General features: G+C 30.2%; 1 protein-coding gene across 1 annotated transcript in view; it reads left to right on the top strand.

Moving 5' to 3' along the window:
- Positions 1 to 18,916, top strand: part of LOC131688725 (uncharacterized) — a 90,488-nt gene that overhangs the window by 64,381 nt on the left and 7,191 nt on the right. The window lies entirely within an intron of this gene.

The raw sequence follows: 18,916 nt of genomic DNA, 5'->3' as shown, positions 1-18,916 counted from the left end.
ACCACCAAAGTACCGTTTTTTCTGCATATTGGCTTCTTTTGTATTCAAGTGCTTTTTTAAAACGTTTAGCGCCGCCGCGGCGACAGCTCGCCAATCGCGGACCAAACAAACAATCGAAGGAGATTGATTGCGCTGTGGTGGCCACCTTAACCAGACCTGATCTAGTTTTTGTATATGTACGTGCGCTCTCCTCCTCCGGTTCGGTTCTCCTTCCTGGTATTTACATATTATCGAGATCGCCATCCGTCAACGCGCTCGCTGCTGGTGACATTTATAGTTATGTCCGTTATGTTATGTTATGTGATTTGATTCGGATCAAATTGTATTGGCATATTAGAATTAGACCATGAGATACATTAGAACGATTAGGTTTAGAACCATGTCGAAGAATACGCGGATGGAAACGATAGGTTAATAACATAAGCTGCTGTCATGGGCGTAACTGGTGTCATGTATGTTTATATGTGGGAACAGGCTTCTTGATTATTAGCTATGACTTTCTGAGTTGCGATTGAACACGAACATTGGAGGGTATTACGGTGAACTTTATGTCAGGCATGACTAAATCCTGTTTACAGTTCTACGGCGAATTATTTACATCCTGTTCGCTGCCGTCATCTAATTTTTGATTAGCACAAGCACCCTGTATTTAACACATGGGTTAATTTGTCAGATAGGAGGGGATAGATTTTGTCGAAATCATTTTCACCGTTGCAAGGCTAGGGGCAAAAGATTTTCCTAAAAAGGTCTTCTTCTTTTTTTTATTAGTGCCTTTAATAGCTTTTATAGAGTGCTTGATTGTATAGTCGTTCCTCGATGGTGTCATCATTTATTTTTACGTGGATGCTGAAGTCAATATTGTCACCCCAAGTCCAATGACCCCTTCGACTAAATAAATGGCCAAATGACCCTTTCGACGAAATGATTATTTTCACTAAATGGCAATTTTGGCTTATGGCCCTTTGACAATCTTACTTTTTTGGCTAAATGGCTCCTTCAAACAAATGGCCCTTTCGGCCAAATGGGTTTTTCGTCGTAATATCCATTCCGGTTAAATAGCCGTTTCGGCTAAAAGGCCATTTAGACGTGTGCCATTTATGCCTAATAAACCTTTTGACCAAATGACCCTTTTTGTCGAACGACCTTTTCGACAAAATTACCATCTCGGCCAAATGGCTCTTTCGACCAAATGGCTGTTTCGGTCAAATGGCTTTTACGGTTAAATTAAACCTTTTGGTCGAATGGGCTTTTCGACAACATTACCTTTTCGGTCAAATGGGTTTTTCGACCAAATAGCACTTTCCGACAGGGGCCCTTTCGACCAAATGGGTTTTTCGACGTTATATCCCATTCCATCAAATTAACCAAATTTTCCCTTTCGACCAAATTTTCACTTTCGGCCAAATTTTCTCCTTTCGGCCAATTTTTCTCCTTTAGGCCAAATTTTCCCCTTTCGACCAAATTTTCCACATTCGGTCAAATTTTTTCTTTCGGCCAAATATTCCCCTTTCGGCCAAAATTTACCCTTTCGACCAAATTTTCCCCTTTCGGCTAAATTTTCTCCCTTCGGCGAAATGGCCCTTTTCGACCTAATGACCCCTTTCGGCCAAATGACCCCTTTCGACCAAATTTTCCCCTTTCGGCTAAATTTTCTCCCTTTCAGTCAATTTTTTCCCTTTTGGCCAAATTTTCCCCTTTCGGCCAAATTTTCCCCTTTCGACCAACTTTTCCCCTCTCGGCCAAATTTTCCCTTTCGGCCAAGTTTTCCCCTTTCGGCCAAATTTTTGGCGAAATGGCCCTTTTCGGCCAAATGGCCCCTTTCGGCCAAATGACCCCTTTCGGCCAAATGACCCCGTTCGGCCAAATTTTCCCCTTTCGGTCAAATTTTTCCCTTTCGGCCAAATTTTACCCTTCCGACCAAATTTTCTCCTTTCGGCCAAATTTTCTCCTTTCAGCCTAATTTTCCCCTTTCGGCCAAATTTTCCCTTTTGGCCACATTTTCCACTTTCGGCCGAATTTTCTGATTTCGGCCAAACTTTCTCCTTTCGGCATAATTTTCCCCTTTCTGCCAAATTTTCCTCTTCCGGCCAAATTTTCCCCTTTCGGCCAAATTTTCACCTTTCGGCCTAATTTTATTCTTTCGGCCTACTTTTCCCCTTTCGGCCAAATTTTCCCGTTTCGGCCAAATTTTACATTTTCGGCCAAATTTTCCCCTTTCGCCCAATTTTCTTTTTTTTGGCCTAATTTTCTCCTTTCGGCCAAATTTTCCCCTTTCGGCCAAATTTTCTGCTTTCGGCCAAATTTTCTCCTTTCGGCCAAATTTTCTTCTTTTGGGTCAAATTTCCCTATCGGCCAAATTTTCTCCTTTCGGCCTAATTTTCTCCTTCCTGTCTAATTTTCCCGTTTCGGCCAAATTTTCCCCTTTCGACGAAATTTTCCTCTTTCGGCCAAATTTTCCCCTTTCGGCCAAATTTTCCTTTTCGACCAAATTTTCTCCTTGCGGCCAATTTTTTTACTTTCGGCCTAATTTTCTCAATTCGGCCTATTTTCCCCTTTCGGCCAAATTTTCCCCTTTTGGCTAATTTTCCCCTTTCGGCCAAATTTTCCCCTTTCGCCAAATTTTCCCCTTTCGCCAAATTTTCCCTTTTGGCCACATTTTCCACTTTCGGCCAAATTTTCTGATTTCGGCCAAACTTTCTCCTTTCGGCATAATTTTCCCCTTTCGGCCAAATTTTCCCGTTTCGGCCAAATTTTCACCTTTCGGCCTAATTTTATTCTTTCGGCCTACTTTTCCCCTTTCGGCCAAATTTTCCCGTTTCGGCCAAATTTTACATTTTCGGCCAAATTTTCCCATTTCGGCCAAATTTTTCCCTTTCGGTCAAATATTCCCCTTTAGGCCAAATTTTCCCCTTTCGGCCAAATTTTCACCCCTCGGGCAAATTTTCCGCTTCCGGCAAAATTTACCCCTTTCGGCCAAATTTTCCCCTTTCGGCCAAACTTTCCCCTTTCGGTCAAATTTTCCCCTTTCGGCCAAATTTTCCCCCTTTCGGCCGAATTTTCCCCTTTTCGGCGAAATTTTCCCCTTTTGGCCAAATTTTCCTCTTTTCGGCCAAATTTTCCCCTTTTCGGCGAAATTTTTCCCTTTTGGGCAAATTTTCCCCTTTTCGGCCAAATTTTCCCCTTTCGGCCAAATTTTCACCCCTCGGGCAAATTTTCCGCTTCCGGCCAAATTTTCCCCTTTCGGCCAAACTTTCCCCTTTCGGTCAAATTTTCCCCTTTCTGTCAAATTTTCCCCTTTCGGCCAAATTTTCCCCTTTCGGCCAAATTTTCCCATTTCGGCCAAATTTCCCCCTTTCGGTCAAATATTCCCCTTTAGGCCAAATTATCCACTTTCGGCCATATTTTCCCTTTCGGTCTAATTTTCCCCTTTCGGCCAAATTTTCCCCTTTCGGCAATATTTTCCCCTTTAGGCCAAATTTCCCCTTTCGACCATTTTTTCCCCTTTAAGCCAAATTTTCTTCTTTCGGCTAAATTTTCTCCTTTCAGCCTAATTTTCCCCTTTCGACCAAATTTTCTCCTTTCGGCCAAATTTTCCCCCTTCGGCCAAACTTTTCTCCTTTCGGCCAAATTTTCCCCCTTCGGCCAAACTTTTCTCCTTTCGGCCAAATTTTCCCCTTTTCTGCTTTCGGCCTAATTTTCTCCTTTCGGCAAAATTTTCCCTCTCGGCCAAGTTTTCTCCTTTCGGCCAAATTTTCCCCTTTCAGCCAAATTTTCTCCTTTCGGCCAAATTTTCTCCTTCCTGTCTAATTTTCCCGTTTCGGCCAAATTTTCCCCTTTCGACGAAATTTTCCTCTTTCGGCCAAATTTTCCCCTTTCGGCCAAATTTTCCTTTTCGACCAAATTTTCTCCTTGCGGCCAATTTTTTTACTTTCGGCCTAATTTTCTCAATTCGGCCTATTTTCCCCTTTCGGCCAAATTTTCCCCTTTTGGCTAATTTTCCCCTTTCGGCCAAATTTTCCCCTTTCGGCCAAATTTTCACCCCTCGGGCAAATTTTCCGCTTCCGGCCAAATTTTCCCCTTTCGGCCAAACTTTCCCCTTTCGGTCAAATTTTCCCCTTTCTGTCAAATTTTCCCCTTTCGGCCAAATTTTCCCCTTTCGGCCAAATTTTCCCATTTCGGCCAAATTTCCCCCTTTCGGTCAAATATTCCCCTTTAGGCCAAATTATCCACTTTCGGCCAAATTTTCCCTTTCGGTCTAATTTTCCCCTTTCGGCCAAATTTTCCCCTTTCGGCAATATTTTCCCCTTTAGGCCAAATTTCCCCTTTCGACCATTTTTTCCCCTTTAAGCCAAATTTTCTTCTTTCGGCTAAATTTTCTCCTTTCAGCCTAATTTTCCCCTTTCGACCAAATTTTCTCCTTTCGGCCAAATTTTCCCCCTTCGGCCAAACTTTTCTCCTTTCGGCCAAATTTTCCCCCTTCGGCCAAACTTTTCTCCTTTCGGCCAAATTTTCCCCTTTTCTGCTTTCGGCCTAATTTTCTCCTTTCGGCAAAATTTTCCCTCTCGGCCAAGTTTTCTCCTTTCGGCCAAATTTTCCCCTTTCAGCCAAATTTTCTCCTTTCGGCCAAATTTACCCCTTGCGGGCAAATTTTCCGCTTTCGGCTAAATTTTCCCCTTTTCTCCCTTCGGCCAAATTTTCGACGAAATGGCCCTTTTCGGCCAAATGGCCCCTTTCGGCCAAATGGCCCATTCGACCAAAAAGGTCCATTCGGTCAAAATGGTGAAAAGGCATGAGTGCCCTCCACACTTCAATTGCCAAACTTCGTTATTTCCCACCCCCGCTCGTTGGTTGGGTCACACGCGCTTCCGACTGCCCATTGCTTCCGATAGTATACCGCCTGGTGGTCGCTGTGGATGTGCTCCTCGCATCCTCTCCAATTCAAACTTTCTCATAGCCCGGGAATGCAGGTAAGGCCAATAACTTTTTTTTTATTTCGATTATAGAGGTTTTAACCTTAAGGTCATTTACTTCTTCGGGTTAGAAACATCGCTTAAGGAACAAAACCCTATGTGCGGGGTTGAGAATCGAACCCAGGTGAGCTGCGTACAAGGCAATCAACTTACCAACTACACTATGCCCGTCCCCACCATCAATCAGAACCGTCTTAAGACCACTCGTAGCCCCTGGGCACAACTGAGCTGAGGGGAACAGGTATAAACTGCTGTAGAGTGGGATTATCTAGAAATGATCCCCAGCATCAGGGAACCATCCGTACCACATTGAAATTCATTTTTCAAATTTAAGCCAAATCATTCAACCATGTGAAAGTATTAAAAATACTGTAGGAATCAAAATATATATGGAAAAATTTTTAGATTTCCATCACAATAGGTGGCATTGTAAATGTCCAGGACTTTGATAGATCTTAAATATATATTAGCATTTCTGACCAATCTAACCGAAAGTGGCACTTGTGGGAGTTCGAACTCAGGTGCGTACAGTGTACTGGACTTACCAACTGCACTATTCCCTCCCCATATGATATAATCTAACCTTCATAGTTTTAAGACGTTGTTTGAGACTGAATAGTTCCTCCGTCAATAATGAGGAATGATGGAGTAAGGCGGGTTAAACGTTGATGATTCATTCAATAATTGTCCTTACACTATGATAATCTACGAAAAATATTAACCTGCCGGCAGTCGCGATAAAAAAGGGAGGAGGGAGAAAGTAGATTTGCGTGCCTGCGAGAAAGCCTAAAGCTCTTTACCACATTGGATAAAAAACTATAAAGTATGTATCTATGTTTCAGTCGTCCAAACACAGTGTCGTCCATGTAAGGTCATCAATCGACTTGGACTCTCATGCAGGCATGGGATAGGAGACTTGTTATGTGACCCTTTGACGACCTTGGGTTACTAATAATTTTTTGAAACTAAACGTGCTAAAAACTAATACGAAAAATCATTTTTTTTCGCAATATTTATCTGAATTTGATGACAAATACTACAATAATAGATTTAACCGAATTTGGGTGGTCCGTTTGAGAAATTTTGACTCAGTTATAAACGAGTAATGTTGAATTGGAGGCATCTCACCAAGCAGCATATTGGAGTCCCATACACTCCCAAACCTCCATTCTTATTTATATACACCCATTAAGTATTCCGAAATCCTCATCATTAGCCAGGATGGATTGCATGGTATTTATTAACAACTTGCGTTATTTACCTCCGAAACCTGTCAAAAGACGCTTAAGTCGGTTTTCCAGTCAATTTTTCAAATTCCATTCCCACCGATCAGCGACATCCTGATAAATCGGTGTCATTCAAAATTCTTAAGGATCAAAAAACCAGCTTTGTGTGCCTACCGAGCACATCAAGTAGTGATCGAGCATTTCGATGCAACGAAAAATAAAACCAAAAAAAAAAGAGTTAACAACCCGTTCGCGAGATAAGACAACTTGAACTTGCTTCTGCTTTTGCGATATGGGACCCGCCCGCGTCGCCAGCCCACATTGTATATGTCAATGACGAAGCGTTGTGATGACACTATCTTCAGCATCTGCGCACAGGGGGCGAGCCATGGACGGGCGGTCATACGCTTTTTATTATTATTTTAAAACAAGATATGGGCAGTCCAGCGTTCAGCAGACATTCAGAGTGGCGGTGGTGGTTGGTTGGTTGATAATGTCGTCGCGTAAAGAAGCGATTATGCGGGTTAATTTATTCGGACGGCTTACCAAGCTTGGGAGAAGATTATACGCCCTTTCTTGGCTCCTTCATTCCTTTTCGGCAAGGGCCTGTCTCGTGGATTGGTTTTCTATACTATACGTTGCGTTTTACCGTGTTAAATTTTAAATTATTAATCGATTACATTGCAAACAATTATTGTATGTAATATTTTAAGATTAAATTACACACTGTTTTATAGGAAAATTGCTGCGCCGAGTCGTGTCCGTCCTCCTTTTAGCCGTGAATGGCTATTAGTGTATGGATTTACTTCGTGTTAATAGTACATATTAACTAGTAAAAAATTAAAGGTTATTATATTCATGTTCGATGTTCGAGACTGGAGTGTTACAAGCATGCCATTGTCATCGCTGCGCTGTAGTATGATGTGCGAATCTGCCATTACTACGGTCAATGGGGGCCATCGATATTCGACATGGAAAGGGTCTCAACTTTTATCACCTTGGCGGTCTTCCGTTTGTTAAGTGCCTGAAACATTTCGATTTGATTGGAATAGTGACTGACTTCGGTCATAATTTAACATCTATCCATCCGTATATTGAAACGTGGATAATGAATTTTTGCATGCAGTGGTTTTAGATGCTATTAGCATATGTAAAACCAGAAGCTAGTTCAAATTGACCCTTAAAGCAATGAATGAAACTTTTACCAAATTAGGTTGAAAAAGCATTCTCAAATTCATTAACAATTTGCCACGACCAGCGAAGACTAAATCCTAACAGCATTCAGTCCTGGGGGACAGGGTCTCCTCTGAAAACTTGTTGAAAAATTTTAAGGTAGTTTCAATTTAGTTTTAAACTCAAAATCATTTCAAACCATTGTTTCGAATTTCATTAAATTAGGTTAGTACGTATCACGTATTACACAATGTTCATTTCAAAATCGAAATTTCTGAACATCCCTCCCCTAAATTCAACCAAAATATTAACCCATACTTTGTTTCACTTACATCGAAATTGCGAAATGCGTCGTCTATCTGCAAGTTCCAATGGCATCGGTCATTCAATTTGCTGTTAATAAAAGCTAATCACATTCCTTATTCACTCATCCATTTCATTTTTTTTTTTGTTGCACTACAAGGGATTATCACTAATTTTCATCAGACTTTTCACTTTCGCATACTCTGCTTTAAAATTGCCAATTTCCGCTTTCTTTACTCAAACTGGAAAAGGCACTTGGACTGCGGAATCACATAACAAATCAAAACGTAATGTACGTACTGATATTAACACAACGGCCTATTTCAATCACGAAAACTTTGTGAATAACGAGCATTACCACAATCACGAATATTTCTACAGAATCGCCAATTTTGTTTAACTCTTTTGGCTGCTTCCGACAGATTTTTCTCTATTTACACTCTATTCATACTATTATATTTAAACACTACTGACGGCAAAATGATTTTATCGACTGTAGCACAGATTCCAATGTGACACCACTGCTGATTACGTCAAATGGGTTCGAACAGAGCAGTAGCATCCGATCTAAGAACGGTGCTATATTTCAATCCAAATTGCATCTATTCACATTTTCTCTTTTAACCCCTAGCACTCACTAATTAAAGATTTTTCACTGATCAATTTTCACCATTTTTTTCCTTTTTTTGCTAATAAACAAAGGTCCCATCGCGCACTCGAATCGATTGTCGTAATTCAAAAAAAAATCGTACAAACCGATAGAACGCTCATTTAATGTTTTTTGTAACAGAACGCGACGCACAACCCCATATGAACAGGGAAAAAATCGGATCTAAACGAAAACTAAACTCTGCCCATCAGCAGACGCTAAATTAGCGATCCTGATCACGCGACGAGATGACGCCGAACACGTTCGAACTTGTACACAGAGGGCCACTCGCTAAGGTTTGCGTTTGAATATTGCACTCGCTTGAGTGTGCAGTGAGTGCGTGCGATGAAATCGTTCTACCTGCGCCTTCGCGTCGCACTTGGATTCTTCACTGCGGTACGGGTACCGCTTTATGAACAATTTTGAAAACTAAGCACGCGTTGACGCACAGATAGCGCAATGGTGAGTCTTTTCATATTCCTAGGAAGTGTTTGTGTTTTTTCAACGAATTTTCGTTTTCTCATGAATATGAGCTACTATAGAGGAGAGACTTTTAGAAAATATGAGGAAACCTTTGCAAAATATCTGTTCTGAAGTGCAATATTTCGTTGGTAAACATTTCGCAGTCGACTTGAAGAAAAATATTGACCAAGTTATACTGTGCCAAATGAATATCAACGTTGAAGTAAACTACTACTGAGATATTTCTGCAACGTTACGTTGTGCTGTGTAAGCACGGAAAACTTCTTAGATTGTAGACTCTCAATCCCACACAGACTGCTTGGGGAAGAATGCTTGGGATTAACAATTGTCCCAGTTAGGAGCGAATACAGGAAAAAAATCCAGGGGGTGGGGGGTATTTGTTAAATTTCGATTTAGAAATGAACATTGTACAATACTTGATACGTACTAACCATATTTAACGAAAATATGTGAAAAATTAGGTTTGAAATGATATTAAGTTTAAATTTTGGACCCCCAGGACCATCATGATTGATGCACCTCTGCCCTTGGTAGTGTGTGTCATTAAATAGTTCTAATACCTTTCCGCGTGTCAATTTGATTGTTCGAGTTGGCAGCTCTTGAGCCTGTAAAGTTCTCCCGAAAACCGGCGAAAGTCAAGGTAGCATCCGACCACTGTGATGTAGGATAATAACCGCTATCCGAAAACACCTGAAGGTAGTTCTTTTGATCTAATTAAGTACACTTAATAACACTGGCGGTAGTCAGCTATTTTCGTCCGCGTCCTTTATCACTTATTTTAATAAAGTGCCTTCTTTGAAAATGAACCACCTCGGTTATGCAACTAATGGTTTCCGATCTTATTTTAATGCAAATAATTAAGCAGCCTTCATTCCGTTATATTCTGAATCGCACATATTTTTTCGCATGTAATTTTAAATGTTCTTTGGTTTGATGGCATTGAAGGGCAACACGTATCCGCCCGGAGATGCCAATCGAGCTGACATTTCTTTGAACTGAGCAAGCAAATTTCTTCGCTTTAGTTTTTATTTGACCAACCAAGAAACTAATCCCTTGGGCATTTAGTGTGCGTAGGGAGTACGCATGGTTTTGTCTGAGTGGAATGATAACTGTTTAAACCTGTATCGAAGAATCGAAATCCAGTAACCAATTTCGGCAGTCCATTAAATAATCAATCAGTTATAATAATTGCTCTCATTGTACTGAATAATTTCTTGTACATTGGAGTAGCACATGTAGGGGACTTGTGGGTAAAATGAAGGGGGGGGGGGGGTAAAATGAACAGGTAGCCAAATCAAGTCAATGTTAGTCAAATTTAGAACAAACTTCACAGAAACGTGACCTGCCAAGTATTCAAAGGATATTGAAATAATTTCTTTTGATAAAAAGCTGTCGAATGTGAAATAAATATGATGAAAACCAAAATCGGCATTCATGTTTGTCGCTGATGCTAAGTTCGGCATGTAGAATATAAGGTCTTTTGTGGTGAAATTTTAATTTTATTGTGAAAATGATGTTACATGACAGTAGTTGAACCTCTTGCAGATATTTCACAGCAATAAGTAGGGATCAGGACAAATCGGCTCAAGCGGAACGGCTGTTTGAAAATATAATGTCTTAGGGGGTAAAATGAACAGGTTGTAGTGGGGGTAATATGAACCATCTTGCTGCTCCAAGTACCAAGCCTCAAAATTAATCGCTAAGTTCAAGTTGCTATATCTTCACTGTTCTCCAACAGATCCTTAAATTTTAAACACCTATGGATAACCCCAAGTTTGTAGATGTGTTTCCATGTCACAGAATTGCAAATTGGTTAGTATTACATGAAAATTTAATTTTTCCGTGACAAGTTTTTTTGCCTACAAAATGCCCTGTGTGTATGCAATGCTCATGAGCCGCTGGGACATCAGCATTGCTCGGAAATTGCTTTCCAACGCTAAGCATTGCATACATACAGAACATTTTGCAGGTTACTAGAAGGTGTTCATTTTACCACCAGCACATGTTCATTTTACCCACTCGCTATAAACATGTCTCTTTTTTGGACATGTTTTGAAATCAAGAATAATGTTTGAAAACTTGTGTTTATGTCGAAATATTTTCACCAAATATGTACAAAACATGTCTAACAAGAAACGTATAAGGTGATTGTAGTATCTCAACCACTTATTAGGTAGAAAATAATGACTTTGCTTAACGTGTTCATTTTACCACCCCTACTGTATTATTGATTGTCATGTTACACATATTTCTTCATGAGTTTTATGTTTTATGTTTTATGTTTTATGTTTTATGTTTTATGTTTTATGTTTTATGTTTTATGTTTTATGTTTTATGTTTTATGTTTTATGTTTTATGTTTTATGTTTTATGTTTTATGTTTTATGTTTTATGTTTTATGTTTTATGTTTTATGTTTTATGTTTTATGTTTTATGTTTTATGTTTTATGTTTTATGTTTTATGTTTTATGTTTTATGTTTTATGTTTTATGTTTTATGTTTTATGTTTTATGTTTTATGTTTTATGTTTTATGTTTTATGTTTTATGTTTTATGTTTTATGTTTTATGTTTTATGTTTTATGTTTTATGTTTTATGTTTTATGTTTTATGTTTTATGTTTTATGTTTTATGTTTTATGTTTTATGTTTTATGTTTTATGTTTTATGTTTTATGTTTTATGTTTTATGTTTTATGTTTTATGTTTTATGTTTTATGTTTTATGTTTTATGTTTTATGTTTTATGTTTTATGTTTTATGTTTTATGTTTTATGTTTTATGTTTTATGTTTTATGTTTTATGTTTTATGTTTTATGTTTTATGTTTTATGTTTTATGTTTTATGTTTTATGTTTTATGTTTTATGTTTTATGTTTTATGTTTTATGTTTTATGTTTTATGTTTTATGTTTTATGTTTTATGTTTTATGTTTTATGTTTTATGTTTTATGTTTTATGTTTTATGTTTTATGTTTTATGTTTTATGTTTTATGTTTTATGTTTTATGTTTTATGTTTTATGTTTTATGTTTTATGTTTTATGTTTTATGTTTTATGTTTTATGTTTTATGTTTTATGTTTTATGTTTTATGTTTTATGTTTTATGTTTTATGTTTTATGTTTTATGTTTTATGTTTTATGTTTTATGTTTTATGTTTTATGTTTTATGTTTTATGTTTTATGTTTTATGTTTTATGTTTTATGTTTTATGTTTTATGTTTTATGTTTTATGTTTTATGTTTTATGTTTTATGTTTTATGTTTTATGTTTTATGTTTTATGTTTTATGTTTTATGTTTTATGTTTTATGTTTTATGTTTTATGTTTTATGTTTTATGTTTTATGTTTTATGTTTTATGTTTTATGTTTTATGTTTTATGTTTTATGTTTTATGTTTTATGTTTTATGTTTTATGTTTTATGTTTTATGTTTTATGTTTTATGTTTTATGTTTTATGTTTTATGTTTTATGTTTTATGTTTTATGTTTTATGTTTTATGTTTTATGTTTTATGTTTTATGTTTTATGTTTTATGTTTTATGTTTTATGTTTTATGTTTTATGTTTTATGTTTTATGTTTTATGTTTTATGTTTTATGTTTTATGTTTTATGTTTTATGTTTTATGTTTTATGTTTTATGTTTTATGTTTTATGTTTTATGTTTTATGTTTTATGTTTTATGTTTTATGTTTTATGTTTTATGTTTTATGTTTTATGTTTTATGTTTTATGTTTTATGTTTTATGTTTTATGTTTTATGTTTTATGTTTTATGTTTTATGTTTTATGTTTTGTGTTTTGTGTTTTGTGTTTTGTGTTTTGTGTTTTGTGTTTTGTGTTTTGTGTTTTGTGTTTTGTGTTTTGTGTTTTGTGTTTTGTGTTTTGTGTTTTGTGTTTTGTGTTTTGTGTTTTGTGTTTTGTGTTTTGTGTTTTGTGTTTTGTGTTTTGTGTTTTATGTTTTATGTTTTATGTTTTATGTTTTATGTTTTATGTTTTATGTTTTATGTTTTATGTTTTATGTTTTATGTTTTATGTTTTATGTTTTATGTTTTATGTTTTATGTTTTATGTTTTATGTTTTATGTTTTATGTTTTATGTTTTATGTTTTATGTTTTATGTTTTATGTTTTATGTTTTATGTTTTATGTTTTATGTTTTATGTTTTATGTTTTATGTTTTATGTTTTATGTTTTATGTTTTATGTTTTATGTTTTATGTTTTATGTTTTATGTTTTATGTTTTATGTTTTATGTTTTATGTTTTATGTTTTATGTTTTATGTTTTATGTTTTATGTTTTATGTTTTATGTTTTATGTTTTATGTTTTATGTTTTATGTTTTATGTTTTATGTTTTATGTTTTATGTTTTATGTTTTATGTTTTATGTTTTATGTTTTATGTTTTATGTTTTATGTTTTATGTTTTATGTTTTATGTTTTATGTTTTATGTTTTATGTTTTATGTTTTATGTTTTATGTTTTATGTTTTATGTTTTATGTTTTATGTTTTATGTTTTATGTTTTATGTTTTATGTTTTATGTTTTATGTTTTATGTTTTATGTTTTATGTTTTATGTTTTATGTTTTATGTTTTATGTTTTATGTTTTATGTTTTATGTTTTATGTTTTATGTTTTATGTTTTATGTTTTATGTTTTATGTTTTATGTTTTATGTTTTATGTTTTATGTTTTATGTTTTATGTTTTATGTTTTATGTTTTATGTTTTATGTTTTATGTTTTATGTTTTATGTTTTATGTTTTATGTTTTATGTTTTATGTTTTATGTTTTATGTTTTATGTTTTATGTTTTATGTTTTATGTTTTATGTTTTATGTTTTATGTTTTATGTTTTATGTTTTATGTTTTATGTTTTATGTTTTATGTTTTATGTTTTATGTTTTATGTTTTATGTTTTATGTTTTATGTTTTATGTTTTATGTTTTATGTTTTATGTTTTATGTTTTATGTTTTATGTTTTATGTTTTATGTTTTATGTTTTATGTTTTATGTTTTATGTTTTATGTTTTATGTTTTATGTTTTATGTTTTATGTTTTATGTTTTATGTTTTATGTTTTATGTTTTATGTTTTATGTTTTATGTTTTATGTTTTATGTTTTATGTTTTATGTTTTATGTTTTATGTTTTATGTTTTATGTTTTATGTTTTATGTTTTATGTTTTATGTTTTATGTTTTATGTTTTATGTTTTATGTTTTATGTTTTATGTTTTATGTTTTATGTTTTATGTTTTATGTTTTATGTTTTATGTTTTATGTTTTATGTTTTATGTTTTATGTTTTATGTTTTATGTTTTATGTTTTATGTTTTATGTTTTATGTTTTATGTTTTATGTTTTATGTTTTATGTTTTATGTTTTATGTTTTATGTTTTATGTTTTATGTTTTATGTTTTATGTTTTATGTTTTATGTTTTATGTTTTATGTTTTATGTTTTATGTTTTATGTTTTATGTTTTATGTTTTATGTTTTATGTTTTATGTTTTATGTTTTATGTTTTATGTTTTATGTTTTATGTTTTATGTTTTATGTTTTATGTTTTATGTTTTATGTTTTATGTTTTATGTTTTATGTTTTATGTTTTATGTTTTATGTTTTATGTTTTATGTTTTATGTTTTATGTTTTATGTTTTATGTTTTATGTTTTATGTTTTATGTTTTATGTTTTATGTTTTATGTTTTATGTTTTATGTTTTATGTTTTATGTTTTATGTTTTATGTTTTATGTTTTATGTTTTATGTTTTATGTTTTATGTTTTATGTTTTATGTTTTATGTTTTATGTTTTATGTTTTATGTTTTATGTTTTATGTTTTATGTTTTATGTTTTATGTTTTATGTTTTATGTTTTATGTTTTATGTTTTATGTTTTATGTTTTATGTTTTATGTTTTATGTTTTATGTTTTATGTTTTATGTTTTATGTTTTATGTTTTATGTTTTATGTTTTATGTTTTATGTTTTATGTTTTATGTTTTATGTTTTATGTTTTATGTTTTATGTTTTATGTTTTATGTTTTATGTTTTATGTTTTATGTTTTATGTTTTATGTTTTATGTTTTATGTTTTATGTTTTATGTTTTATGTTTTATGTTTTATGTTTTATGTTTTATGTTTTATGTTTTATGTTTTATGTTTTATGTTTTATGTTTTATGTTTTATGTTTTATGTTTTATGTTTTATGTTTTATGTTTTATGTTTTATGTTTTATGTTTTATGTTTTATGTTTTATGTTTTATGTTTTATGTTTTATGTTTTATGTTTTATGTTTTATGTTTTATGTTTTATGTTTTATGTTTTATGTTTTATGTTTTATGTTTTATGTTTTATGTTTTATGTTTTATGTTTTATGTTTTATGTTTTATGTTTTATGTTTTATGTTTTATGTTTTATGTTTTATGTTTTATGTTTTATGTTTTATGTTTTATGTTTTATGTTTTATGTTTTATGTTTTATGTTTTATGTTTTATGTTTTATGTTTTATGTTTTATGTTTTATGTTTTATGTTTTATGTTTTATGTTTTATGTTTTATGTTTTATGTTTTATGTTTTATGTTTTATGTTTTATGTTTTATGTTTTATGTTTTATGTTTTATGTTTTATGTTTTATGTTTTATGTTTTATGTTTTATGTTTTATGTTTTATGTTTTATGTTTTATGTTTTATGTTTTATGTTTTATGTTTTATGTTTTATGTTTTATGTTTTATGTTTTATGTTTTATGTTTTATGTTTTATGTTTTATGTTTTATGTTTTATGTTTTATGTTTTATGTTTTATGTTTTATGTTTTATGTTTTATGTTTTATGTTTTATGTTTTATGTTTTATGTTTTATGTTTTATGTTTTATGTTTTATGTTTTATGTTTTATGTTTTATGTTTTATGTTTTATGTTTTATGTTTTATGTTTTATGTTTTATGTTTTATGTTTTATGTTTTATGTTTTATGTTTTATGTTTTATGTTTTATGTTTTATGTTTTATGTTTTATGTTTTATGTTTTATGTTTTATGTTTTATGTTTTATGTTTTATGTTTTATGTTTTATGTTTTATGTTTTATGTTTTATGTTTTATGTTTTATGTTTTATGTTTTATGTTTTATGTTTTATGTTTTATGTTTTATGTTTTATGTTTTATGTTTTATGTTTTATGTTTTATGTTTTATGTTTTATGTTTTATGTTTTATGTTTTATGTTTTATGTTTTATGTTTTATGTTTTATGTTTTATGTTTTATGTTTTATGTTTTATGTTTTATGTTTTATGTTTTATGTTTTATGTTTTATGTTTTATGTTTTATGTTTTATGTTTTATGTTTTATGTTTTATGTTTTATGTTTTATGTTTTATGTTTTATGTTTTATGTTTTATGTTTTATGTTTTATGTTTTATGTTTTATGTTTTATGTTTTATGTTTTATGTTTTATGTTTTATGTTTTATGTTTTATGTTTTATGTTTTATGTTTTATGTTTTATGTTTTATGTTTTATGTTTTATGTTTTATGTTTTATGTTTTATGTTTTATGTTTTATGTTTTATGTTTTATGTTTTATGTTTTATGTTTTATGTTTTATGTTTTATGTTTTATGTTTTATGTTTTATGTTTTATGTTTTATGTTTTATGTTTTATGTTTTATGTTTTATGTTTTATGTTTTATGTTTTATGTTTTATGTTTTATGTTTTATGTTTTATGTTTTATGTTTTATGTTTTATGTTTTATGTTTTATGTTTTATGTTTTATGTTTTATGTTTTATGTTTTATGTTTTATGTTTTATGTTTTATGTTTTATGTTTTATGTTTTATGTTTTATGTTTTATGTTTTATGTTTTATGTTTTATGTTTTATGTTTTATGTTTTATGTTTTATGTTTTATGTTTTATGTTTTATGTTTTATGTTTTATGTTTTATGTTTTATGTTTTATGTTTTATGTTTTATGTTTTATGTTTTATGTTTTATGTTTTATGTTTTATGTTTTATGTTTTATGTTTTATGTTTTATGTTTTATGTTTTATGTTTTATGTTTTATGTTTTATGTTTTATGTTTTATGTTTTATGTTTTATGTTTTATGTTTTATGTTTTATGTTTTATGTTTTATGTTTTATGTTTTATGTTTTATGTTTTATGTTTTATGTTTTATGTTTTATGTTTTATGTTTTATGTTTTATGTTTTATGTTTTATGTTTTATGTTTTATGTTTTATGTTTTATGTTTTATGTTTTATGTTTTATGTTTTATGTTTTATGTTTTATGTTTTATGTTTTATGTTTTATGTTTTATGTTTTATGTTTTATGTTTTATGTTTTATGTTTTATGTTTTATGTTTTATGTTTTATGTTTTATGTTTTATGTTTTATGTTTTATGTTTTATGTTTTATGTTTTATGTTTTATGTTTTATGTTTTATGTTTTATGTTTTATGTTTTATGTTTTATGTTTTATGTTTTATGTTTTATGTTTTATGTTTTATGTTTTATGTTTTATGTTTTATGTTTTATGTTTTATGTTTTATGTTTTATGTTTTATGTTTTATGTTTTATGTTTTATGTTTTATGTTTTATGTTTTATGTTTTATGTTTTATGTTTTATGTTTTATGTTTTATGTTTTATGTTTTATGTTTTATGTTTTATGTTTTATGTTTTATGTTTTATGTTTTATGTTTTATGTTTTATGTTTTATGTTTTATGTTTTATGTTTTATGTTTTATGTTTTATGTTTTATGTTTTATGTTTTATGTTTTATGTTTTATGTTTTATGTTTTATGTTTTATGTTTTATGTTTTATGTTTTATGTTTTATGTTTTATGTTTTATGTTTTATGTTTTATGTTTTATGTTTTATGTTTTATGTTTTATGTTTTATGTTTTATGTTTTATGTTTTATGTTTTATGTTTTATGTTTTATGTTTTATGTTTTATGTTTTATGTTTTATGTTTTATGTTTTATGTTTTATGTTTTATGTTTTATGTTTTATGTTTTATGTTTTATGTTTTATGTTTTATGTTTTATGTTTTATGTTTTATGTTTTATGTTTTATGTTTTATGTTTTATGTTTTATGTTTTATGTTTTATGTTTTATGTTTTATGTTTTATGTTTTATGTTTTATGTTTTATGTTTTATGTTTTATGTTTTATGTTTTATGTTTTATGTTTTATGTTTTATGTTTTATGTTTTATGTTTTATGTTTTATGTTTTATGTTTTATGTTTTATGTTTTATGTTTTATGTTTTATGTTTTATGTTTTATGTTTTATGTTTTATGTTTTATGTTTTATGTTTTATGTTTTATGTTTTATGTTTTATGTTTTATGTTTTATGTTTTATGTTTTATGTTTTATGTTTTATGTTTTATGTTTTATGTTTTATGTTTTATGTTTTATGTTTTATGTTTTATGTTTTATGTTTTATGTTTTATGTTTTATGTTTTATGTTTTATGTTTTATGTTTTATGTTTTATGTTTTATGTTTTATGTTTTATGTTTTATGTTTTATGTTTTATGTTTTATGTTTTATGTTTTATGTTTTATGTTTTATGTTTTATGTTTTATGTTTTATGTTTTATGTTTTATGTTTTATGTTTTATGTTTTATGTTTTATGTTTTATGTTTTATGTTTTATGTTTTATGTTTTATGTTTTATGTTTTATGTTTTATGTTTTATGTTTTATGTTTTATGTTTTATGTTTTATGGTGCTTTAACCCTGAGCAATTAATCAGGACTAGTATGTTAGTATCAAAGGAGTGGCATTCCGTTTATTGACCACGTCACTCCCAATGGTTTCCCTAACCCTTTTAAATTTTGAAGAACGTCTCCGGAAAAAAACACAATTTGCGGCGTTAGCTGCCATTCAAAAACTACTTAACCGATTTATTTCGTACCTTGCATACATATTCTATGTAAAAATACCTATCCCCCACGTTGAGTATTTGAGATATATTTACCTTTTATCATGAAATTAGGTTTAAATCATAGGAAATGTTTTTTATTTTAATTAATTATATTCATTTCTTATTTCAGTTAGCTACGAGAGCAATGACAATGTAGGACGATGCTTTGCGCGCAGAGGCCGACGAGATTCGTCATTTTGAACTTTCATTTTCTTATTATCGATAAA

The sequence above is a fragment of the Topomyia yanbarensis genome, chromosome 1, assembly GCF_030247195.1.
Source record: "Topomyia yanbarensis strain Yona2022 chromosome 1, ASM3024719v1, whole genome shotgun sequence".
NCBI lineage: Eukaryota > Metazoa > Arthropoda > Insecta > Diptera > Culicidae > Topomyia > Topomyia yanbarensis.
This window is presented reverse-complemented; position numbering and strand designations above follow the sequence as displayed.